General features: G+C 41.1%; 1 long non-coding RNA gene across 1 annotated transcript; it reads left to right on the forward strand.

Moving 5' to 3' along the window:
* Positions 1-279: 279 nt before the first annotated feature.
* On the forward strand, positions 280-25,536 carry LOC309340072. Its single transcript, XR_014155795.1, has 3 exons — positions 280-352; positions 2,037-2,141; positions 25,413-25,536. It is a non-coding gene; the product is annotated as an uncharacterized lncRNA (long non-coding RNA).
* Positions 25,537-27,163: the final 1,627 nt, after the last annotated feature.

A 27,163-nucleotide genomic window follows, 5' to 3' on the forward strand; every position in this document is an offset into this window, starting at 1 on the left:
AATTTATCAGTGATATTCATAGCTGGGCTCTTCTCAAATAAATTAGTTCATTGTTTCACTGAGATCTTGTAAAACACGCTATATTTTTCACCCTCCTATACTCCTCTGGCATTTCCGTTCCATCATTCACCAGTGTTTGCATCACCCCACATAAACCTTTGATCAGCAGTTTTAAATTTTCTGCTTCCTTTTCTCTCTATCACAGTTGAGTAGGATGAAAAAATATGACTTGGGTTTACTCACCTATGAAACCACTTCCTTTCACATTTTCCATTGCAGTTTATATGGCTAGGAAAGAACAGCTTCTTGGGACTGTAACTTGTGCTTCTTGAGTCTTTGATTTGGATCCGTGGTAAGGTATGCTCTTCTACAGCAGTCTCTTCTCTTATGCATTAAAAACCAACAACACTTGCTTTTTAATATCCACCGGAATCATAAAATACAAATTTGAACAACTCTATATAGCTGTTATGGATCAAAAGCCTTAATTATTTTTGTAGGGATGGTAAAGGCAGTTAACTAATAGTTAAAGGTTAATTGGAGTTAAATACTGTTAGCTAAAACACAAAATATTATATAAAGAAATGTACAAATGTTACACTGGACATTACAGATTGTTTGTTTGTTTGTTTGTTTGTTTGTTTACTTACTTACTGGCTTTTTCCAGACAGGGACCCAAGGTGGCTTACAGATAACATAAGAACAGCTAAAAATATAGCCCAGGGTGGGGGGAGTATTAAGAAACAATTAAAAATTAAAAGAAGAGAAACTCTCTCCTCTATTTAAACCATACAGATAATTACCATAGAAACAGTCCTTTCATTAAATGCAATCAGTAGAATAACCACCTGCTGGCAGGACAACAAGGAGGGAGCCACTCAAACTTCTCTAGGGCGGGAGTTCCAAAATTTGGGAGCAGCCACCAAGAAGGCCCTCTCCTGTGTCTCTACCAAGCATACCTGTGAGGGTGGTGGAACTGAGAGAAGGGCCTTCCCCAATGATCTATGAGGGAATATGGTCTTTCAGAGAGCTTGGACCTAAGCCATATAGGGCTTTATAGGTTAGAAGCAGCACTTTGAATTGTGCTTGGAAGCAGAGAAGTAGCGAGTGAAGCTGTTGTAATAAGGAAATTGTAATTATCCTCCTATATCATAAAAAATATCAAAGCCGTTTACAACAACACATTTTCATTAAAAAAAACCATGGCCACTTAAAATCAGAGCCCAGCAACAAACTATTATGGAGAAACATATTCTTCATTGCCCTCACAAGCCTGGCAGAACAAAGTTTTCAGTAGGCTTAAAAGTCTTAAAGGCTTAAAAGTCAGAAGGCTTTTGTTGAATGGTTCTAGAACATGGGAAATGCTATTTTTTAGACGGAGGTGAAATATCACATTGATTACTCCTTTAATTTTTGACTTAAAGGGAAGGGAAAGTGTAGATTTTGACTTTCCCGTAAGAACAGAAAATGATCTACTGTTCAAAGCTTTGGAACAAAATGGTTCATTAGTTCCCCTCCCCTTGCGTATCTGAGGAATGTCATGCCCTCACAATGGCACACATTTTGAACTCTTTCCAATTTCAGATATTTCCCATCTCTTTTAATACCTCATTGCTTTTGCATCAATTACAGCCTGACCTAAAGCCTCACTGGAAGTAGATATGATATATAGTGGAATCTATTTAAATGAATTTCTGATGAAAGAATAAAACTGTTAAAAGAATAAATTTACCACACACAGATTTATACAAATCCAGTATATGCAGTGAAATCCTCTTAAATGAAAAACTGATGAAAGATTAAAATGTTAAATGAATTAAAACCCGGCATCCCAGTGATATATAATGATGATTTGACCTATTAAAGGAGAGAACCTGATGAACATAGTACCAGTGGAGTGCTCCAGGATGTCAGTTTTTAAATATGCAGTGAAACTCTGTAAAGTAAATACATGATCAATATATATATCTATTAAGACTAAATTTATTGTAGACTAAATAAATAGTAGACATTTATTACTCTTGCTCACTCGGTAGGTGAATGCAGTATGTAGTCTGATGCTAATGGATGAGAGAAGCATGTGCTACAGACTGCTAAGAATTTAACTCAACGTGTGAATCAGAGGATTATAGCATTCAAAGGTATGCAGCCCATTCACCTAGCCAGACTAAATCAGAAAATGCAGGAGGGGGACAGGGAGGGATTATCACACATTGTACCTGTGGCTCTGTAGATGGGCATTTTGCTTAATACATCACAGAACATGACTGCACAGTTCCTGTGTTGCAAGAGAAGCATGAATGATAATGTGTGATGTGCATATAGGTCTCTTACTCATGATTCTTTTCACACAGTACACTGACACCCACATTATCTTTGAAAAGGGCAAAAGAAATTCTCTTTAAAACTTAAAATTTAAATCAATGCACATATGTGTAACCAACCTCCTGGAGGGGATTGTTATTATTAGCTGTATTGCTTTCATCACCTGCTGAACCTTTTTGTTGAAACAGGTCAGTCCAGACGTGTAAATTTGGCATGTATATTTATATGTAGTTTTATTTTATAATGAATATTTTAAAACTGCTATGGAAAAAAAATCAAGCTAGCTTGTTTCTAACAGCTACTTTACCAGTAATTTTAATGTATATTTTTTGCAAAGCACTTAGAGATTTTGATGATTAAGTGGCATATAATCTTGGACTACTGCAACACGCTCTATGTGGGGTGACCCAAAAACTACAACTAATCCAGAATGCAGCAGCTAGACATAATACTGGTCTTGAAAGACCTACATTGGCTCCCAGTACGCTTCCGAGCACAATTAAAAGTGTTGGTGTTTAGCGTTTAGGCCTTTAAGCTGGAATTAAGATTGCCGGAAGAAATATCAGCAACCTCAGATATGTAGATGACACAACCTTGATGGCAGAAAGTGAGGAGGAATTAAAGAACCTTTCAATGAGGGTGAAAGAGGAGAGCGCAAAATATGGTCTGAAGCTCAACATCAAAAAAACTAAGATCAAAGCCACTAGTCCCATCACCTCCTGGCAAATAGAAGAGAAAGAAATAGAGGCAGTCAGAGATTTTACTTTCTTGGGCTCCATGATCACTGCAGATGGTGACAGCAGTCATGAAATTAAAAGACGCCTACTTCTTGGGAGAAAAGCAATGACAAACCTAGACAGCATCTTAAAAAGCAGAGACATCACCTTGCCAACAAATGTCCGTATAGTTAAAGCTATGGTTTTCCCAGTAGTGATGTATGGAAGTGAGACCTGGATCATAAAGAAGGCTAATCGCCGAAGAATTGATGCTTTTGAATTATGGTGCTGGAGGAGACTCTTGAGAGTCCCATGGACTGCAAGAAGATCAAACGTATCCATTCTTAAGGAAATCAGCCCTGAGTGCTCACTGGAAGGACAGATCCTGAAGCAGAGGCTCCAATACTTTGGCCACCTCATGAGAAGAGAAGACTCCCTGGAAAAGACCCTGATGTTGGGAAAGATGGAGGGCACAAGGAGAAGGGGACGACAGAGGACGAGATGATTGGACAGTGTTCTCGAAGTTACCAGCTTGAGTTTGACCAAACTGTGGGAGGCAGTGGAAGACAGGAGTGCCTGGCGTGCTCTGGTCCATGGGGTCACGAAGAGTCTGACACGACTAAACAACAACAGAAAAATAAAGAACATCAATAAATAATTATACAAATATAATAAAGTGTGAGTGTGTTGTAATGATATATAGTCATACCTCATGTTACGTTTGCTTCCTGATACGTCTTTTCAGGTTGCGTCCTGCAGTGACCCAGAAGTACCGGAAAGGGTTACTTCTGGGTTTTGCTGCTCGCGCATGCACAGACGTGCAAAATGATGTCACGTGCATGTGCAGAAGTGGCGAATTGCAACCCGTGCATGCACAGACGCGCCGCTGCAGGTTGCATTCTGCTCATGTTGTGAACGGGCCTCCAGAACAGATCCCGTTCGCAACCAGAGGTACCACTGTATAATACTTCTACAGTATTTGTTTGTGTCTTGGTTACCAAGTTATTAATGAAATCATATCTATATTTGCTTTTTTCTAGCAATGCTGCCAAAGAAAGGCAAAAACACTTCATGAAGCAGTAATGAAAAACGTGCTAAAACATTAAAAGAAACCAATTTTCTCCAATTCCTCTTTTCTCATATCAAGCATACCAAGACATTTACAACATTCCTGCCTGCATTGCTTATTTGTTTTTTCCCCTCAGCAAGCGAAGGTTATAGGTAGTCGCTGCACATTACAGACTCTTGCAGCACTCCAAGGGCCATCTCCCTTCCCTCAAAGTGGAAAACGATGGTGGACTTCCGGGTTAGCGCCATCGACTAATGGCGGATTCCCTCTGAGCTCCGGAGGGAACCGGCTCTGCAGGATCGGGTCTTGCCGCTGCGGCGACACTGGGACCCTTAAAAATCACAGGCGTGGATGCCTGTGAGCGTGGTGACTCGGCGGGCACCATTTGCGCCCCCCAAGCTGCGAAGGAGCCTTTTTAAAGGCTCCGGAGCGGGGATGGGGTGCGGCGTGGTGCTGAGAGTAGACTGCTTCTTCTGCGGAGTGAAGCCGCAATGCCATTGTCGGAGAGCGCTGACTTTTTCCTTTGAACAATTGGACTCTAAAGCAACAACCTGTGAGTAGTACGGAAATTGGAATTTTAAGGAAATTTTGATGAATTAGGCACGCGCGGGGAAGGTTTAAATAGGAAGTCCGCCCCCCCTCTTTGTAAATAATTTAAAGCAATGGACCTGCTAACTAAGGTCGAGAGAATCCTTTTTTTCTTTCTTGTAAAAGACTTTAATTTCACGGTTTGGTATTATAAGAAATTTTACTGGAGGATGAAGAACTATTTTGGGAGTTGAAGTTCCACCCCACCCCCCGGACCCGGGAGCATCCCGTGAGAGAGCCTGTTGTTGAAGTATTGAAGAGTTTGACAGCTGTCAAGTTAGCTGTCAAGACGGAAAAAGAGAACTTTGTTTCTGTTGCTTAAGCTGGCTATATCTGTTACAATTTGTCGAAAATAAGGAAGGGCTGATACAAACTAACTTGTTTTTTGGATTTAAGCTGAAAGGAATATTAAAGAACCAAAATCCCTCTAGAGGGGGTTTAGGGACACTACAAGAATGGCTGGAGGAGGGAAAATTCAGGCTGAATTGGATAGAGCATTTGTTCTCTTGGGAAAGTTACAAGGCCAAATCGATGTTTTGGCTACAAATGTTACAACTTTGGACATAACAGTAAATAACATTGTTGAATTTGATAAGGATTTGAAACAGGAAGCCTATTCAATTGGACAAATAGAGAAACTTGAGAGCTTTGAGAACATGGAAAAGGAGACATATGTTGCCCCTGAAGAGAAGGAAGGAGGAGCTGTAATTCTGCAGATGTCAAAGGAGAGCTGTAATTTGAGGCCTGACATGATGGCAACAAAGGAAAATAAAAACTTGATGTGGAAAGTCTGGCCTGAATTGGAGAGTGAAAAATTGAGAGATCTCCTTATGTGGAGATCTAAAGACCGAAGGATTATAAATTTGATTAAGGTGGAAGTTGGAGCTTTGGGGACATTTGGACTGGAAAGGAGTATGAAACAAGAGTTGTAATACCCCATAGGCTTTACTTTTAAGTATGGAGGTCTGTCTGGAAGAAACATGGATCCCGTTGGGCCGGAGCGTCTCCGAGACTTGGGGTTCAACATTAAGGACTATCAAAAAGGCCGGCAGAGAGGAATTGAGAGAGATTTAAGAGCCTCGGATGTGAGATCTCCAGGCTAATAGTATTTTGAGACTGATGGACACTTGCTGGGGACTGAAACCGGGGAGGGGGTGGGTGGAGTTTGGGAATCCAAAGGGTATATAATTATAATTTGTTTTGTTTTTATTTTGTTATTCGTACGAAAATTGGGAAAGTCGTGGAAGGGAATTTTGGTCGACTTTAGGAAAAATGTTTAAGAATGGGTATTGATGTATAAGTATTGATGTTTAAGTTTGGATAAGCTAAAACTGGTCTTTAAAACGATCTAAATTAAATGAAAAGGTTTGTAAAAATAAATTGAGGAAATGGATGAAAGAGAAAAAATAAAATAATAACATGTTAAAATAAATTATCAAGTTAAAGTTGAGAAATAAGTAATAAGGATTTGCTGAGCTAATAATTTGAATTGGAATACAAGAAGGGGAGGTGCGAGGAGGTCTGAGAAGCAAGTTAAAAGAAAATAAGCAATTGAAATTTTATGTGTTTTTAATTGTTTTTAAGTTTTGTACTTTTGTATTTTTGTATTTTTGTCATTTTTTGTTTATTTTTGTTTTTGTGTTGTTATTGAAAATGCTAATAAATATTCATTTAAAAAAAACAAAGTGGAAAACGATGGCATGATGCTGCCATTTTGCTTCTAAGAGGACATACATATACTTCTCAAGAACTAAATCAGGGGTAGTCAAGCTTTTTATACCTTCCGCCCACTAATGCATCTTTCTCGATGGTAAAATTTCATACCTCCCCCCAGTGCTTGATGGAAGGAGGATTCAGCTTGTGCCATAGAACTCCCCACCGCCCACCTAGAATCTTGAAACGCCCACTAGTGGGTGGTAGGGACCAGGTTGAGAACCCCTGAGTGGTGATTTCAGCTCCCTGAGTGCTGCAGTACTCCCATCAACCCCTAACACCCATTAGCTGTTTTTAAATGATAAAACCCTGGAGGATACAGTTTATTGTTCTCCAAAAATACATCTTGTTTGATCTTAAGGATGCTTTATTTTCAAGCTTCATAATGTATGTTTTGGGCCTTCTTAAAAACACTTCTTTGCAACTGTTTAAACTCACTGTCGTGATTCTTTATTATTATTTTTGCCATTCTGCAAGTTAACTAAATGAGCCTAGCAGAATATGTATTAAGGAACACTATTCTTAAATAATTGCCAGATCCACTGTAATAGCAGAAAACAAGTTTAAATCTAGATTTGAATTGGCAAGGTTTTTTTAGATGTGAAAATCCCCCCCCCCCATACTACTTCTTTTAGATCAGTGGGACGATCATGCCGAATCCACAGATGTTTCTTTGAAAGAAACACCAACCAGAGTTGTCCATCATATATACGCAATGCAGGAGATGTAGATGATTAGATGAATGTAATAAAGGACAACCAAAATGATTCTGAGCTTTGCGAATTAGAGTTTTGAAAGAAGGTTAATCAGTCTTGCCCTTTATAGCTCATGTTAAAGAGACTAAGAGGGCGATCTCCTTGAGAAACACAAGTTACTTTAGAGATGAGAACAGATTGTTTCCCCCAACAATCTGTTTAAGATAGCAACTAGCTAAAATGAATGAGAGATGGATATATAAAGAGAAGGCCACCTAAAATCAATACAGATTTGATGGGGCTCACAGGAACAAAGTCATAAAATCCAATAAGGGCAATGGGATTGGTGAATGAACCCTTGCAGGACAAACACTTCTCTTAACCAGGAGGCTTCTCAAAGCAGCATTAAGAGTGAAAGGATGCTTGATACAGGCAGAGCGAGAGTCAGGATCCTTGGGCACATACTGAGGTGCACATCACAAAGGAGGGGGCACTGCCAATTTCTGGAACCCCCTGACTCTGCTGTTTCTGCTGTGCCTGTTCCTCAGCCTCCTGTAAGCAGCTGGGCAATGGTAGGAGGAGGAAGGAACTGCCACTTCCACTCACCTTCCCTTTTGGGTGGCTGTGTGGCTTGGCCCAAAGGCAGAGGGCTGTGGTGAAAAAGACATGGCCAACTCAGGCAGCAGGTCCTCTGAGGGTATGTTGGCCAAGGACTTCCCCAAACCTGGATGCAGCACCGGATACAGGAAGAGTCTTAGGGCATACCAATTAGAAGAGTCCCAAACCTCAGTAGAAGAGTCCCAAACCTCAGCCGGGAGCAGCAGGGCAGAATCAAGTGCCAGGTCCATCACCAGATCCAAAAAATCAATCAGGGTAGAAAGTGGTATTTTGTTTTTCTATTTTGCTGTGCAAACTCCAGGCTTGAGCAGCCTGTGAAATGGGCCACTTTTGGATCCACTGGGTCTGTTTTCCTTTTCTCTATAATTCCCCGTTGTGGGGTCTTGTGCTAGGTATCAAGGTGGGAACACCACGGGTGGTAACTTCCTAAACACTCTACTTTGGGTGGGTGCCGCAGGGGCCTCTGTGAAAGGCAGCCCCAGCTGAAGGCCAATGCTATGCTATGGACACCCTGCATCAGCCTTGCCATGCAGTTCAATGTAGAGCAGGGGTAGCCAACATGGCACCCTCTTGATGTTGATGGACTACAACTCCCATTTCCCATCACAACTGGCTATGCTGACTTGGCTGGTGGAGGCACCACATTGGCTATCCCTAGTGCACTGCCCATTGCTGAAATGACTGGAAAAGACCTTGCAAGTAGATGATTTCTGTTCGCAACAAAGTCCACAAATGCTGGCTTTATTGCAGTGTCTGGCTAAAGCATCTCCCCAGCATTAATTTCCTTTGTACTGCCAAAACCCATCAAAACCACAACCATCTCCCAGTAAATCTGCCCCTTCCCATGCTTTAGTTATCTTCTTCCTTGTTGTGTTTGTCATGATCTTTGTATCAGCACTAGAAGTAAATAAATCAAATGAGTTTTAAGTTATTCATGTTGTTTGTAGAGGGTGGGGGATGAGAGCTGGGATTTAAGGCTTCGGGAAAGTGGTGTGCAGTAGGCTAATCTGCCTTAATACAGGGAAATCATTCCAAAGCCATGCTGGCTCTGAAGTGTTCTTTGTTTTGTTTCTGTGTATATGAAAAAGCAAAATACTTAGTACATTACGGCAATAATTGCTGTGAATATAAGCCAAATGTATTTTCATATACTATAGACATCCATGTTTCATTAAGGGCAATCAAAGAGCAATTTTCTGTGTATGTCTTTGTGTGTTTGTAAGGAAAGAAATAATTGGTACTAAAGAAAGAGTTCCATGTTTCACCAAACACCTTACTTCATTTACATCAAGATTATTGGTGTCACCTTCCAGTAAGTCAGGAAAACCTGCCAGGGTAATTAATATATGGAGAGCAGAGTTTGCGACTTTGTCAAGTATTTATGAAGTATTTAGTGCACCCTTCTTTTCATTATAATTTCAGAGCATTTAAATGTAGTTGTCATGCTCTGAGTTATGATTTGCCTTTTTCTATGAAAGGAAAGCTTTTTTTTTATTTGTGTCATAGAATGCTGGGATTCTTGGGGTTCAGTATTAAATACAATATTTCATACTTCGTGGCATAATCACAGCCTTGGAGATTTCCAGACCCCCTGCAAATAATAAAGCCTTGCCTCTTCGTATTTATGCATGACTTCTGCTTCACCTCTTGAACCTTTTCAACATACTGTCAAGCAGACTCTATTTTCTCTGATTATCCGAGATTACTTTCCGTCCTCTCAAATGCAGTTCATTACTTTCTTCAATGGAATTCCAAATCTGTGCTCTAACAGATTCCTAAACCTTAGCAAACCTGTACATTACTAAGCCTTCGCTGTGCTTGCCATATGGTTAACCTGATTTCAGTGACCCAAATCACATAATTTTGATTAATGATGTGTAATTAGAAAAAATACCATGCTGGCAGTAATTAAGTCCCTCATGAGCTTATCTCCACCAGCCATGTAAGGAAAGCTATTTGACAAGCTGAAGAACCCATAGAAAATGTAGGGTGTGAATTCAGCCCCTCATATCATTTCAGGTCGTCTTGCTAAGCATATTTATTTATATGAAGACCTCACTAAAATCGATAGTACTAGAATCAGTCAGTGGGATATGGGTACATGATCCATAGCTTATGCACACATCACATGACTTTATGGATCAGGAACTGTGGCATCAACTGAATGTATATGTGCATTTGAATGTTTAATTATACATTGAAATGTGCATTACTATTCATACTGTAAGAACCAAGAAGACCCTCTTGGACTAGAGTCCAGCACCCTGTTCTCACCGTGGCTGCCCACATGCCTGTGGGAAACCTGTAAGCAGACCCGAGCACAAGAGGGTTCTCATCTCTTGTGGTCTCTAGCAATCGGTATTCAGAAGCAAACTACCTCCAGCTATGATTAATCCACATTCTGTTACTGTGATTAATCCAGAGAATCCACATTTTTTGACAGACTAGGCACACATAATTTTTTTTAAAAAAAATAAGCAACAAGCTAGTCTGGAATTTTTAAGCCACCACATGCTAATACTGCAAGGTAGTTGTTGTGTCATCTCAAAAATTAAAACCAAAAAACCAAAACTGGTTTTCAGTTGCATCTGGGAAGCTGTTAAGTTTTGCTGCAATGTATTATTTTGTGACTTGACTGGACTGTGGATGTGTTTAGAAAGGGTTCACTAAAATGGCACCTGCAGGAACCATTCTGCTTTCCAGTACCTCCTTTGGAGTCCACAAACGATCTCAGTAAATCCCCTCAAAAATCTATATTGCCTGTTCTGCCTTGTCTGCATTGAATGTGCCCTCTTAAACATCCCCACATTTCATTGCCAGGACTAGATAACCACCAATTATTTCATTTTGAACAGAGGAGAGGTGCAAAGAGCTTCTCTCTATGATGGAGCATGGGGGTCGGTAGTGTAGATGCCTTTTCTCCAATGATGTGGGGAGGGCATGCCCGTAAAATTTTGTGGGCCTGCCTCTTTTTCTGCTTTTTTGGGATGTCGCGGCCATATTGTGCCACATGTCCACCACAGCCATTGTGTATTATGCCTTCATTGGAGATCATTTATGACTAATCTCCACAGCACTTTGTCAGACTTCCAGGTGTGCCTATAGGCCAAAAAGGTTGGCAACTCTGATATAAGTATCATGCCATATTAGAAAAAAGCAAAACACAACACTTAAGGTAGCCATGTTTCCCAAACCCATGGTTGGGCAGAGTTTTATTGGATCAACCAAAATGTCAGAATATTGTAAGCAGGTACTTCATAACTTTTCATCAGACTAGATGTCATACAAAGCAGGGGATGTAGGAATAAGGAAGAAAGGTGCAAAAATTAGGCTTTGTACTGTAGGAATGGAGGTTGGCATTTGGATTCAGTCTCAAGATGGAGATTGCAGATTGATTGAATGAATGAGTGTCTGTTAGCTGCTGCACTGCTGCAGGATTCAGGTTACAGCTAGGATTCTGGGATACAGAAGCAATAGCTGATCTCCATTCTTAACATCACAAAGCCTGGCAGTTTCCAAAGATACATCTCACACCTCAGGCAAAACACATGTGTTCCTGGTAAGAAGAAGAGAACACAAGTCAAGAGAAATACAGCAGTCTTCATATTAACAAAGCTGCAAAGCACTGTTATTCGTCCGATTAAGTGGGAGTTGGAGATCTTAAAATGGCCATCAAATCACTTAGGATGTATCATGGTTAAAAAACCCATTATGCTGTGAGTTTGGCAGCTGTGCTCCAATTTGTACACCTGAACATAGACAGGCGGGTTTTAAATGTACATGTTAAAGGAGGTATATTTGGAGGTCTCAAAGCATTGGCTCATGTTGCTCATTTCCATCTACAAGGAAAGTAAAAACTCATTTGGAATGAGCTTGGGGTAGTGTACGTGGTTGTCCCCCACTCAAGAGAGAGAGAGAGAAAGAGAGAGAATGAATGAATGAATGAATGAATGAATGAATGAATGAATGGCTAGCTGGCTGACCCAGGGCTGATTGGGTCATTCTGGTTTTCAATGGTCTTCCTGCACTGTTTTGTAATGCCACCCTACCTCCCAGAATACTGGTTTTCAGCACAGCTGTGGCAATAGCTGTTTGAGAATTGAAAATCACCTCTCTGCTGCCAAAACAAACGTACCTAGGAACAAGAGTGGGTTTTAGGTATGGATGGGAGACTACAACCATACCAACTGTCTGCAAGAAACAATCTTGAAAATTGACCCAAACAGAAAGAAGGTACTTCCCAAAGCTGCTTGGCTTGCTGATCTGGTCACATAGTTCACAGCAATCAATAACGGTTCCATTGCATGCAAAGAGATTACATTAAATAATAATAATAATAATAATAATAAATTTTATTTATATCCCGCCCTCCCCAGCCGAAGCCGGGCTCAGGGCGGCTAACAACACTAAAACAATACAACATTATAAAACATTATAAAAATGAGTTAAAAACAAAATTAATGGCAACCATAAGCTAAAGTCTTGAAAAGATTGCCAAAGGAGGGAGTCAGGCTGCGCCCTAACAAAAGGCCAGGTGGAACAGCTCTGTCTTGCAGGCCCTGCGGAAAGATGTCAAGTCCTGCAGGGCCCTTGTCTCTTGTGACAGAGCGTTCCACCAGGTTGGAGCCGCAGCCGAAAAAGCCCTGGCTCTGGTTGAGGCCAGCCTAACCTCTCTGTGGCTTGGGACCTTCAAGGTGTTTTTATTTGAAGACCGTAAGTTCCTCTGTGGGGCATACCAGGAGAGGCGGTCCCGTAGGTACGAGGGCCCTAGGCCGTATAGGGCTTTGAAGGTTAAAACCAGCACCTTAAACCTGATCCTGTACTCCACCGGGAGCCAGTGCAGCTTGTATAGCACCGGATGAATGTGATCTCTAAGCGAAGACCCCGTAAGGAGTCTCGCTGCGGCATTCTGCACCCGTTGGAGTTTCTGGGTCAGTCTCAAGGGCAGCCCCACGTAGAGCGAGTTACAATAATCCAGTCTGGAGGTGACCGTCGCGTGGATCACAGTGGCTAGGTCAGGGCGAGAGAGGTAAGGAGCCAACTGCTTAGCTTGGCGGAGATGAAAAAATGCCGCCTTTGTTATAGCTGCAATCTGCGCCTCCATAGAGAGGGAGGTATCGAAGATTACACCCAAACTCTTAACGGATGGTGCTGGCACTAATTGCACCCCCGCAAGAGATGGGAGTTGCCCCCTCAGTCCCAAGTCGTCCCGTCCCAGCCAGAGGACCTCTGTCTTCGAAGGATTTAACTTCAACCGGCTCCCACGAAACCATCCAGCCACAGCCTCCAAGCATCTGATCAGTGTGTCTGGGGCCGAGTCCGGGTGGCCGTCCATCAACAGATAGAGTTGGGTGTCATCAGCATACTGATGGCAGCCCAGCCCAAAACTCCGGACAAGCTGGGCGAGGGGGCGCATAAAGATGTTAAAAAGCATCGGGGAGAGTATTGCACCCTGGGGCACACCACACACCAAGGAGTGGCGGGATGACAATTCCCCCCCAAGCGCCACCCTCTGTCCCCGACCAGAGAGAAACGAGCGCAGCCATTGAAGGACTGTGCCCTGGATCCCCACGTCGGCAAGGCGGTGGTCTAGGAGTTCGTGATCGACCATGTCGAAGGCTGCTGACAGGTCTAGAAGAATCAGCAGCCCCGACCCGCCTCGATCCAGCTGCCTGCGGAGATCATCTGTTAGGGCGACCAGAGCCGTCTCGGTCCCATGACCAGCGCGGAAGCCGGACTGGAATGGATCCAGAGCTGATGTTTCATCCAGAAACCTACCAAGCTGTTCAGCAACCGCTCTCTCAATCACCTTACCCAGGAATGGAAGATTCGAAACCGGGCGGTAATTGGATAGATCTAAAGGATCTAATGATGTTTTCTTTAAGAGCGGGCGCACCACTGCCTCCTTCAGTTCCCCTGGGAATGTCCCAGCGCCAAGAGACAGATTGATGATATCCCCCAGGGGGCCCCGCACCTCGTCTGGACACGCTCTAATCAGCCAGGACGGGCACGGGTCGAGAGGACAGGTGGTGGGCTTTCCAGCTCGGAGGAGTCTGTCCACATCAGCTGGGGATATCCAGTCAAAGTGGTCTAATACTGAACCCGAGGACAGTCGAGGGGCCTCCAGTTCCTTTATTGTATCCAAATTGGCAGGGAGGTCATGGCGGAGCAACAAGACCTTCTCCGCAAAAAAGCTCGCGAATGCCTCACAGCTGTGTGTCGAATTGTTATTTAAATTTGGCTGTCCTTCAAGGGACGTTAAATAATTGCATATGCACCTACAAAGCAGCTGGCTTGTAGTTCACATTGCTTTTCAGCAATCAATGAGAGTTTTCGATAAGGGTTTCACTTAAAGTAAGGAGCTAACATTAAAGAACTTTTGCAATCTGGACATACTGAATGCTGACAATGCATGTGCAGAATTTTCTTTTATATTCTCACCTTGAAAAGGACATCTAAGATAAAGGTTTTTGACTTGTAATACAGATGATCAGTACCAACATGAGAAATGCCCATTCCAAAGCAGGAAATCACAAACTTCTCTGCAAAAAAAGACCCATCTGAGATAGTTAAAAGTGATTTGTAATAGTGGACATAATGCTTGTAATTTGGGGGACTTTTTACTTCCAGAATGACTTTGTAAGGCATATTCTGTATGTTGAACAGCACATAATCCATGTCCTAATTTGGTCTAGTGCAGACTGAACCTGCCTCCATCTCTCCTTCTCACTTCTAACCTCCCCTTCCTCTTTTCTCATCTTACCTGGATGTTGTAAAGGCAGCAAGAACCCAAGATGGGAGCTACCTCAGGGTCTCCAACACCATTCAGGAATACAAGGAACCATGAAAAATGTACATATACAATAAATATGCACAAAATCTTTCCTGATGGTTCTGGATACTTGTAATCAACACTAGTCTTATTATAGCCCCAGCTGTGAGTCTTCCCTTTTGCTGCCACATCTAGGTGTTAGGAAATGGAAAGAGTGACGGGAAGGCGGGGGTGGGGGGGGGAAACAGGTCAGTACTGGGTTAGCCTATACTGTAGAAGTTGCAGTCCTAAATTAGCCTTCTATTATACGGTCGTGTGTGAATAAAATGCAAGCAGGTGAGCCCATGCCTCATTTCAAAGGCTTCTTTTTAGACATGCCTGATTATTAAAGATTCCTCTTGCTGTGAAATAATCTCCTTGCACAAAACATATTCAAGAGCTCCTGAATGAAGACTCCATTGTTGCAAATGCAATGTGCTACATAGATGACTCACTGGGAAGAAATAAATGAGCAGATAATAAGGCATTCATCTAAGAAGTCACTCTTTTTGTATAGTTTTTTTCCAGGTTTGTCTACACTAGGGATAATGCTGTCCTGTCGTTGTGGGCTTCAGCTCCCAACAGCCCCAGGAAGCACAGCCAGGGATCAAGGATGATGGGAGTTGATATAATAACATCTGGAGGCACTGCACTGGATAACTGGATAACTATGCTATGCCAAAGAAGGGAGAAGAACATAGTGTCAGGGATACCAATTTATTTAAAGCTTCAGTTATTTATCATTTCTGCTTTCCTTAAAATGTTGCAGCTTTGGGCTGATACAAATCTATGTAGTTCATTCACAACTTCTGTATGACTAATTTCATATTGTTTGAAGGTTCTCCTAGTAAGTTTCTTGTCTCACATTATGAACATTTTTGTTCATAGGCAGATACCAAGGTACCCACATAAGACAGCGTAATTTAAACCGATTAGGAAGGTGGCTCACCATTTACCTTTTCATTTTGTTTTAAGTTAAGAACTAGCCCAATAGGAAATTAATGGGGGGGGGGAATATGTGGAAGAGGGGGGAATGATCCATAATGCCATGACCTCAACAAATTTAAAGGAACAATTGTCTTATGTTTAAGAAAGGGACAAATATGTTCCATATTAAAAATTTAATGATGCTCAACCAGACTTTAGCATCTTTTGGTCTTCTTTTCTGAGATGAGATATTTCTAATTTAAAATTTAGTTTTTTGTCATGCCAGTGTCTAGAATGTCTTTCCTGGTGGTAAGAGCTTCCATATGTGCAAATCCTGGGCAATAAGAATACTGTAGTCTGAAGGTTAAAACTGTAGCATACTGCCACCTACAGTTAGTAGTAGCTTGAAGAGAATTCGATCGCTGTCTTGATTCTGAGTCTCTTCTCACATATCTCAGCAATCAAAGTTCTTTAAACTTTATCCACCAATAAAAGGCAATTCATTTTGTGAGATGCTTCCAGTTCTATGGTCTTGTAAATGTCACTATAAAGGCTTCTTGAGGTCAATACAAGTGCTTAGCATACCAATCTGTAGAAGCAGAAAGACCAGGGGAGAAAGGAGCTGTTTTACTGTTTGATTACAAAGGACATGCCTAGATCCTGAATGGCAGCCAAAAATTATTTGGTCTTGGGAATGTACAAATATGACATCAAGCCTGCTTTGTGTTTTGTTGATCCAGTCCAGTATGCACCGTATGCAACCCCCAGCATGGCTCAAAGCAACCTAAAGGCTGGCTTTAATTGAATTGGTTGTCAAAGCTTCAAGGGGCCATTTTGAGAGCCATAGGGGCAGCACTGCACATCCTAAGGGAACATTCTGATTTTGTCCCCTTCCCTGCAGGCTGTTGATTGGATAGGAAGGTTCATGGCACTTGATGTTCTTTGACAGACAGTTGCACTCGCCTGTGGGCACCTTTCACCCAACTGACATCCTGATCCCCACTATGTTCTTTCATGAAGATTTGAGAGTACGTGCCAAAATGCTCAGTGAGTGAAGGAATGGTCTTGAGTTGCAAGACTCAGAACACATTATGATAATACTGAATTTTTAAGGGACATTTAAATCCAGTGAATTGAGATTGGCTGAGACTGAATATTAGCTGGTTTAAAGATAACCCAATCTAGACTGAAGGTTTTGGGTTGAGTCTTCTGGATGAATAATAATATTGGGTGGGTTGTAATTATGTAATTTTCAAATTACTTACAGTGATATAGTCACATCAATTAAATTAGTCCTCCTACTTAGTATATATTTAGTAGACATTATAGGGCAGGAACCCAATCCTAGGGAAGTTTACTTGCATTGAGATAAATAAAACTTAATTACTTCCAATTAACCATGCATATGTCTATGTATTGTTCATCACTGTCTGTCAAATCAGTATAGGTCCAAGACACAACACTGCCAATCCAGGTAGGGGCATACACACATTCATCTCTTTTGAGATGTTAGAATATGTTTATATAGGCATCCTATATAAATACAGTAATGAAGAAATGAAATAAGGTTTCATTTCCTACAGCTTGAGAGTCCAATGAGCCTTTTTGTCCTTCCACGTGAAAATATGAGCTCATATTCCAGTTTCTATTGAAATCACAATCTGTTAAAAGTTAAGGGTATCTAAAATGTGTGCTGGACACCCCATATGACCAGCATTATCAGTGCATATCTGTGCACATCTGCATAAATTTTGTTTGAATATGTCTATGGTAATGCGACAAACCAGGTACATGGGTGTATATACAGTAACCCTGCCCTTTCTATTTAGAATCTGAAGCCTGTCTAGTTTCCTAGATCCTTGTCTCTTTCTGTTTTCTGGGTAATACTGACCCTTGGCAGCTTTGTACATTTCATCAAATCCCCTACATTAATCTCTTAGATCATCATGCCCTCTCTAATGTTCTAATTAATATGCTCCCCATCAGCAGCCATATTACTCAAGAAATGCCTTTCCTCTCTTCCTTTACAGATCCCCAGGTTATACTTTAGGTCACTGCCATTTTTCTTAGACTCAGGGCTCATATCTGTCTTTTGCAGATTCTGTGCAGTGAGCACTCATCTAATCCCATCCTGCTACCAGCCACAATCATTCAGTTTCTTCCTGCCCTTCATTTAGCACAGGAGCTGTCCTCTTCTTCTTCATCATTCCAGTTTCTCCAAAGCCATATTTAAGTTTCCCTCTGAGCTACATCTATGTCCACACCGACATTTTCAAATCTTTTCGTATGTTTGTCATCCCCTAAGCAAAGAACTAGTGCATTTCTGGTATGTTTACTTACTCCCATGATCATTTAGCTTCCTTCAGAGGAATTTCTGAAATTATTCAGGCATCTATTCAATGGCTGCATTCCCCATTCTTACTACTGGACCACCAAACCCATTTGAAATCATGAAAGACAGAGCCTATACTACTTGAAGTAATCTCCATTAAAATCAATGGACTTTATAGTGAACATTTTAAATTTTGGTCCGTGCTGACATCAACACCCACCACCGAAATCTCAAACTGCCTTTATTTGTGGTGGAGCTAATAGTAGTTTATCTTTCACCCCAGCTGATGCAAAAGATTTTCAGTCCTTTGGTCATCCTGACTCCACAATTTCTTTCATGCTGAGAAAGCCGCTACCTTAATCCATGCCTCACTTTTTTTTAAAAAAAATCCCTGACTTCATTATTATTTATTTTATTAATATATGCTATCAGAGTTTCAAGATAATCTTCCAAACATTTAATTAAAGCAGTCCATAACAAATGGTGTAAAAATACTAGGGGAATTATTAGGTTTCCTCCCACTGGACCAGTATAACAGCCACATCCAGCCGCATGTTCTACCAAAAACAAAAAATGCATGGAATAGATGCTTGCAAGCTGTTTTTGAAAACTAAAAGAGGAAGGGTGTTATATTGAGAACCATTGCATGTGTATGAGAGAGAGGTTACGTTGATCCTGAATGAAGTATAGTAGCTGTGTAATTTTAAACTATGGAGCTGTGAACATGGGAATAAAATATATATAATTCTACTGGGGGGGGGGGGAGACATGGCCATAGTGGTAATCCAATGGATCCCTTTTTCACACAATTCTACCAAAAAAGATAATCTGTATTAAGGAAGCAGATGGGGGCAGCCATCATTTGTGATTCAAACTGTGTGGCAATAAGGCTGTGTACAAATAATAGCTTATTGGTGGTTTTTAGGCATTTTTGCTAGTGATACATATTTTTCGTTTTGCTATCCCGCTGTGTTCCCTGGCCAACAGGTTCAACAAGTCTTTGTAATGTTTTTAAATCAATATAAAACATGTCCCCCCAAGACTATAGTAAACCAGAAAAATGAAAACATATGCCATAAGCAATGGTGACTCTCGTATAATATAAATATTATATTACAACGTACAACGTAAGGAAGGTACAACGTAAGGAAGCCACCACCAACCTGATTCCTTCCAGATGTTTTTGACTGCAATTCTGCTGGGATTGATGGGAGTTGTATGTCAAAATATGTAGAGAGCAGCAGCTTAAGAGATATGCTGTTCTGTCCATGATGCAAACTACCCTTCTTTAGCTATCAAACCATTGTTTTAGTCTGGGAACCTTTGGCCTTCCGGATGTTGGACTGCAGCTTTCATCATCCCTAACAATTGGCCATGTTGGCTGGGACTGATGTCAGCTGCTCCAATAACACCCGAAGGGCCACAGTTTCCCTGCCTCTTCTTTAGTCTGTCATAGAACTGACAACAATTTATTGGATTGAGCTGCTATCAAAATGCCACTCTGGAGGCCCCAATTTCTAGCCCACACCTGTGTACTATTGCCGCAAGTTAGACAAATACATTAAAACAATCCATAAACAGGGCTGGATTCTAGTTTCTCTATTCTAGCCCAATAGAATATGTGTTCTAAGACACTATTCCAGTGGAGAATGTGAAAATTTAATCTGAACTGTAGATTCCAAATTCAAATATTTGGCTAGAGGAATATTTTAAATCAAGAGCTGATCAGGGGAAACAGGGCTGCAACACTGTTTTGCTGGAGGTGAGAGAGAAGGGTAACATCTGGAGATTTCAGCCTTTATTGTGAGCTTGTGTTTGTTCTTCCCACCCCTCAAGTATGGGAGCTACCAGCTACAGGCACAAGCTTCTTGCCTATGGCTCAACTATCAGCTAAGCAATCCCAGCTGGTCCTATACCATGAGCAGTTCCAGTTCTGGGTAAGTATGGCTGTTTCGGTATACCTGGCATACCTGTGCATTTTAAACTATTGGTTTTTATTGTATTGTTTATATATGCTCTTTTGTATTGTATGCCCTTTGGGAGAGAATTCTGCTTATGTACCTTGATGGCACTATATAAATAAATGTTAATACTACTAATAATTTTCTGGATTATTATGAAAAGACCATTCAGCAGCGTCTACTGTATCACTTTATTATTGAAATGGCAGGCTTTAAAAATCCTGTCCAAGCTGCATGCCTGTGGCACGTAAGAAGGAATTCTTCATTTTATGCACAGTCATCTCTGTTGTAGAAACAATATTTTCCTCTGAGGACAGTCGGTAGGAGTGAGACATACCACAGAACAAGTTTTGCAAATGTACTAGAACAACATTTTGAAAGGCTAACATAGCTTGTTTATCTTCTCACCATGAGTTACTGGACCCAAGAGAAGCATTTTGTCATTCGTTGGAAACAGGAAATCAGTCTTCCATGAACTGGGCATTCATGGAAGGCTGGTTTTCATGTTTTCTGCAACTGACAAAAAGCCTCTCTTGGGCCCATTTTGTCACTGGGATGCTATTGAGCCATTTTAGTATTTTAGGCCAGATTCAATGTTTCTTTGTGCCCAATGTCTACCATGAGGGAGGTTTGATGGACAGGGCAGGATAATACCCCAAATAATTCAAAAAAACATGACAGTGCTAAATGTGTAACCCATTTTAAAAGGGGGCTTAGTTCCACTGTCCACCCCACCCCTTACAAATGCTAAGAACACATAACTATGTCTTTATTATGAGGCTCGGTGTATCCAAATTTCACCTATTGTGAGGTGTCTGTTAACCACATTCACTTAGCACTAAGACATTTTTCCCCCCAGAAACTGTCAGTGTGCTAATAAATTCAAAGCCTGCCTTGTTTCTGAATAGTGAAGGAAGGAGAAAGAAGAAAAAAGGGCCTTGTTTTTTTTGCTTTTTAAAGTTTTTCATATGTTATATTTTATTTGACTTTTTGCACTTGCAGTTTTCTTATTTTGTTCCATGAAACCTATTCATATACAAATCATATGTCAGGTGTTAAAACTGTTGGGAGTTTCTGAGAGGGAAAGCACAAGAAAAATACAACAGTACTTCAGTTTTTGAAACATTAGGGATACTATTTGGCTATATTCCCAAACTTTGTTCTACAACAAGTATAGGACTTAAGAAGCTTATTCAAACTAAAATGAACACAGGTTGTCAGGGAACTGCCATCGGAGAGTCAGGTGGTGGAAGGGCTCAAGGAGGCTAGGAGAGCTTCGGATGCTGAGGAAGGAACCAGTAGGGGGAGAGGGAGAGTTCCTGCAGAAACTCAGTCGGAGGAATGGCTCCAAGATGCTTCCAGTGAGAACAGCGGGGAGGGCTCAGGACCTCCGCTGGGGACGCCTACTCCGCGCAGGAAACTGTCACGCAGAGAATCCAGAAGGAGAGTTTCCGTCAAGGAACTCTTATGTTGGCGTAAATTCCGGAAACGCCCACTGACGGATTCTGCCAGCGATTGAGGTAGTCATGCACCCATGGCTCCGCGGACTGGGAGAGTTTAGGAACTGATGGCAAAGCTTTGAGGGCTTAAACGCTTACGCACGAGCAGCCCCCTTTTCCCATTACACAGGTGTTCTTATGAATTGAAAAACAAGAAATTGAAATGTTCTCTAATCATCACCTCTATAATGTGCACTTGTCTAAACAGTTCTCAGTCTAGGGATTTTATGAACTCTGAGGTACCTATAGTTGGACTTCCTTAGGAAAACCATGCTGAGAGTACAAAGGGAATGGATGGGCTCAACTGTACATTCTGCAAACCATTTCTTGTGAGAAATGCCTTGAGAAAGAATAATCTGCATGTTTTTTCTACAAATAAAAAGAGGAGGGGGAGATGTAATGCAACAACCCCCAGTTAGAGATTTCAGTATTAATATTGACAAATTAAATATTGACTCTATTAAGCACTGCACAATCCATCTGTTTAAGTGTGGGTGTGCAAAATGCAATTTCACCCTCTTGGGTATGAACAGCATGAAAGGTTTTAACTACTCCATTGGATTACAAATGAGGTAAACACACACACACACACACACACACACACACACACAAAGACACCAGCTTGTCTTTGACATAGCAGGCTGCTCTGACTTGGAATCCAGGCATACTCTCAGCCAAGATTGTACAAAGGCCCAAGCGACTGTGAAGTGGAAGTGTAAATTTTGTGTTTTCTGATGAATCTTTGGAAAGAAAGAAAGAGGAGTGGGCGGAGAGTTTTCTTTTTCTCTTCTAGGTCTCCAACAAGAGCACTAGGTTGATCATGCTGTGGGATACAAAGAAGAAACAGATTACATAGGGAGCATAGGTGTTATGTAGGAAGCATGGCCTTCCATGTAAATGATTTGATATATATAAGTGGCTCTTCTTTTGAACTAGCCTTATTGCAGAGCGTGTGCACACCCTCAAAAATGGAATGACACTGCCAGGTAGACTCTTTCAAATGAAAGGGCCAATCAGCTGCTGGTCTTCTTACATATATTACAGCAGGTGTGTGACATCCAGAAATGGTTTTATTGGCAACCATGCTCAATTATTAAGGTATAAAATAGACACTGAACAAATGTCTATCTCCGAGGCTATTATCAGTCTGCAGTAGTTTTCCTCACTGAAGAGTTGGTGGTTTTGAATTATGGTGCTGGAGGAGACTCTTGAGAGTCCCATGGATTGCAAGAAGATCAAACCTATCCATTCTGAAGGAAATCAGCCCTGAGTGCTGACTGGAAGGACAGATCCTGAAGCTGAGGCTCCAATACTATGGCCACCTCATGAGAAGAGAAGACTCCCTGGAAAAGACCCTGATGTTGGGAAAGATTGAGGGCACAAGGAGAAGGAGACGACAGAGGACGAGATGGTTGGACAGTGTTCTCGAAGCTACCAACATGAGTCTGACCAAACTGCGGGAGGCAGTGGAAGACAGGAGTGCCTGGCATGCTCTGGTCCATGGGGTCACAAAGAGTCAGACACGACTAAATAACTAAACAACAACAACAAAGGCTTTAAACATCTATGGAATTCATAAGGATAGTCACAGAATACATTCAGATGACCGGGAATGATGATATAGTTACTTATGAACTCAGTGCATAGCACCTGTAACCACCATGAAACCTTCCATAGTCATTCAGAAATTTAGTGGTTTTGGATAGTAATACTGGAAAAGCAACCCAATGATCAGATGCTACCAGCAACTATTTCTCCATGTGATACAGATTCCACATAGCAATCTCCCAGGATACCATGTGGTTTCCAGTAACCTTATCCAGTTAGTAGCTCAGTCAACATAGATTTTCTTTGTGAATTTAATATCCAGCTAACTTGCTTTATCAATAGGCCTATGATAGAAACCACAGATTTTGAATCTGCCCAGCCTTTAACAGCTAAAACACATTTCAATGTATTGAAGTACATTATGTAGTGAAGTACATAAGCTATAGTTTCCACCCATGCAACTGTGCATATTTCAACCAGATACTTGACTGGAGAGACAAATTTCACTGAGACTGAATAACCACAATCACTTTTACCCATTATTTCCCCCCCATTATTAACCCAATGTTTACACCACCACACATGTACTAGTAGGAGATTTTGAAATCTTATCCTTATCTTTCTAATTAGCTGACAGCTTATTATTTATGCAGACAAAGAAAGAAGAAAGCAATAGAGCTTTCTGTACTGACACCTACATGAGAAATTTAACCAAAGGACATAGGAAAAGCCCTGGGGGATGAGGTGAAAGACCTGTCTAGTCCAGCATACAGTTCTTGCAGGGGCCAACCAGATACCAGTGGGAAGTCTGCAAGCACAACCTGTCATTTCCAAAGGGAAAATAATATCAATATGGAATTTAAATGACCCTGTAAGTTTAGAATGTGCCGTAAGAATATGTGGGGACAAAGTTATTTCTGGGGAATACATGAAAAGTGTACACAATTTCAGGAATATGCCTAATTAATTTTATTTTAAAAAACAATTTATATACGGCTTAATTTAGAAATTTCAGTCTATAAGCAGTGTACAGTAGGTGTACAAAGATACAACAAAGATGTATCTTCAAAGATTTTAAAGATGACATGTGAGACCTCATTATGTGACCTTAATGATTTAGGCATTCATGTGCTCTCATAATGCAAAAGCATCTTATGCCATTATCATACACTTTCACAAGGTTGTAAGCTAGACTCACAAGCAGTTTGGTTTGCTTACTTTCTCTCACCGTTTCAAGAAGCTGTCAGGTAATCTGTTTTGTTGTTGTTTTGTTGTTGTTAGAGAAGTAGCAAAGCAACTTGGGTAAAGGCTAGGATTAGTAAAAGAATTTGCATATTCTCTGATTAACTCTTTGACTCGTTCCATGATAGTGCATCTGCTGATTAGAAGGTAATGTGAAAGAAATCACAAAAGATAATGCATCTAATGTGAATCTGTGGAGGTTCCAGAACCTTGCTTGTACAACTTATGCAGCCACTTTCGGCACACAAGTCCTATGGCTCTGTGTCTTCTTTGAAGGAAGGATAATAATCTCCTGGAACCATATTTTAGCATTTTAATTAGACCCCAAACATGCACTAAACATACCCTCAATAAAAGGGCACGCTGTAATAAAGTCAGTACAACATGCTTCTATAACCTAGCAAGGTCACTACCTGAGAGGAATTGGCAACAAGATAATTGGCAAGCTGCCAGCATAGCCAGCAACATTGTCATGTCCAACCCTTGGAGGACACTGCCTGTAGCTATTCAGCAGGAAAGTACTTGCAGAAGGCAGCGCTTGTCCTCTCCTCGTCCCACCAGCAGGGGGTGGGCAGGAAAAGTCTTTAGGTGTTTGCTTTTGTATTACAGAATACTGTGTTGCAAATCATCAAAAAAATTGTCTTCTTTCCTAGTCTGCAAACTGGAAACTGTAGTTTGTTAAGGGTGCTGGGAATTGTAGATTTGTGGGGGATAAACTCCCATTACCATGATTCTTCGAGTAATTCCTGTGTGATTTATTTTTTATTTTTTATTTTTGCTGGGCCTGTTAATCTCTAGAACTGTGTTTTATTTCTGAACTGAGTTGTGTCCTTTGTATGTTTCTATATAAAATCAATAAACACACACAAAAGGGATATAAAACTAAATTTTGGGAGCCTAGAAAATCAACTGAATAAAGTTTTTGGTGAATAAAAATAGTGTTGTTGTTTTTTGTTTTAGAACATTCCAAGTTTAATGCTGGGCAGGGAGAGAGGATTTATTTCACCTTTTAAAAAAGGAACTACAATCTCCATGATCTGCTTATAAGTTTGTACAGTAGCTTACAATACAAAGGGCTCATCCACACTTCCATTTGCCCCACGTTTCTCCCAGGGAGACCCAAGGTTTAGCGTTGAAGTGGAGCAAACCAAAATCAGGTTTTCTGCGGATTGCCATTTGTTCTGGTTTAGCGTTAAAGATCGCATTTCTGGGGGAAAGTGGCTGGGCAAAGTCAAAACCTCTTGGATCTGTTCCCTGAAAGCACAGGAGCCCAGTGCTTTTGAGACACAAGCCAAAGTGTGGACGAGCCCTTATTGTGTTAAGTTAGCCTTTGCTAACCTAATGTGTTCAATATGTTTTTGTCGACAGCACCCACCAGCCTGACTCCAGATATGATGAGAGTTGTAGTCTGAAACATCTGGAAAGCACCAGTTTGGGAAAGGATGATCATAAACCACTTCAGATTATGATATCTTGGCTTAACAAGCTCTGCTGTGAATGAGCATTTTGTCCAGGTACACAACCCCTTTGTTATTCCCTTCACATGACTCATGATTCATGAAATATGGCATATATGGCATATGAATTTGAAAGTCTCCAGTTTTAACCTAATCCATTTTTTTTAATTATTCTGACAACTGTCTTTCTGTAATTCTGCTAGAAATTTAGCCTCCTCATGTCATTTCCATACTACATTTACTCATTGCATTCTCATTTCTCCTTGCACTGTACCTATATTATCTTCTCAAGATCTCATTCCCTTTCCTTGTGAGTATCTTTCATGTATTTGCAAAGCACAGTCATGTCTCCTATCAAACATCTTTTTGCTAAATTAATCAGGTCAATATTTCAAAGCATAATCTCATAAGACAATTTTTTCCCATCCTTCTGTCATCATAACAACTCCCACGGTGTTAGTGTGTCAAAGGGGGGAAAATAAGCATCTTTTAGTATCTTAGAAAGTAAGGAGTTTATTATGGTGTAAGCTTTTGCAGACCAAATTAACTGATGAAATGGCTTCTAATCTATGAAGGCTTGTGCCATTATAAATGCATTAGTCTGCAACAAAAAGACTCTTTTGTTTTTGACCATCAGTGTTTTCCCTGACCCCCAAATAATCTTACTACATTTCCAGATCTTTGTTTTAGTCCTGATATTTCATAGTTCACTCTCTGTATCTTTGAATCCACACATCTACACATTGGGTTGGACTTGGTCATGCTTAGAGGAGACCCAGGGACTTCAAGTGTGACAAACTCTAGACCCAACCCAGCACATTAAGGCAATGCACAATGAGTCAACGATGGCTCACTTTTTGTGTGGGGGATACTCACCTAGGGTGGCTGACCTATATAAAGATATTAGACAGAGGGTTTGGTTTAATCAATGACATGGCAGTGAATTTCAATCTCATCATCTGCCCACCAGTCCTCATTTTTTCATTCCAGTCTTAGTGGGAGTGGGGCAAGCTCACTCTCCACATAACCCTAACATTAACAATAATGGCAGGCTTTGGGCTCCCAAATTTCAGCAGTACCCTGTGCGATGCTAAAGTCCCCCAACCCACCTCTGTTCTATAGCATTGTTGTAGCACCCCCTGCAGCATGGGACCCAGTGCCGCCACACCAGTTATGCCATTCTAAAACCGCCTCTGTTAACAACAATGTTACATTTCATATTTTGCTTACATTCATTTAAGTGAATTTGTGCTATATTTTAGTTAGGGTGTTTATTATCACATCTACCGTGGATTTGACTATTTCACATTTTGTAAGCCACATTGTGGCTGTCACCCTCTTGGAATACTTGAGTGTGACCAACACATGAGCCACATAAAGGCACTAAATTGCTGTCAAGTGTGACAGGGGTCACCAATCTTTTCAGACCAGCCGGCACAGTTTGAATTCTGAGATGGTGCTGTGAGCATGTCATGAAATGACTGCTTGGAAGCATGGCATAATACAACATGGCTGCCATGTGGGGCATAATATAACACAACATGGCTCTCATGGGGGCATGGCATGACACACAATTAAAGCGCGTATAGTCATTTCTGCTTCACTCCACAGGCAACCTCAAGCTTACCATGGGAAATTGGTGATGTCGTGCTGGTACTGATT

This window comes from Podarcis erhardii, assembly GCF_964252035.2.
Source record: "Podarcis erhardii genome assembly, chromosome: 4".
NCBI lineage: Eukaryota > Metazoa > Chordata > Lepidosauria > Squamata > Lacertidae > Podarcis > Podarcis erhardii.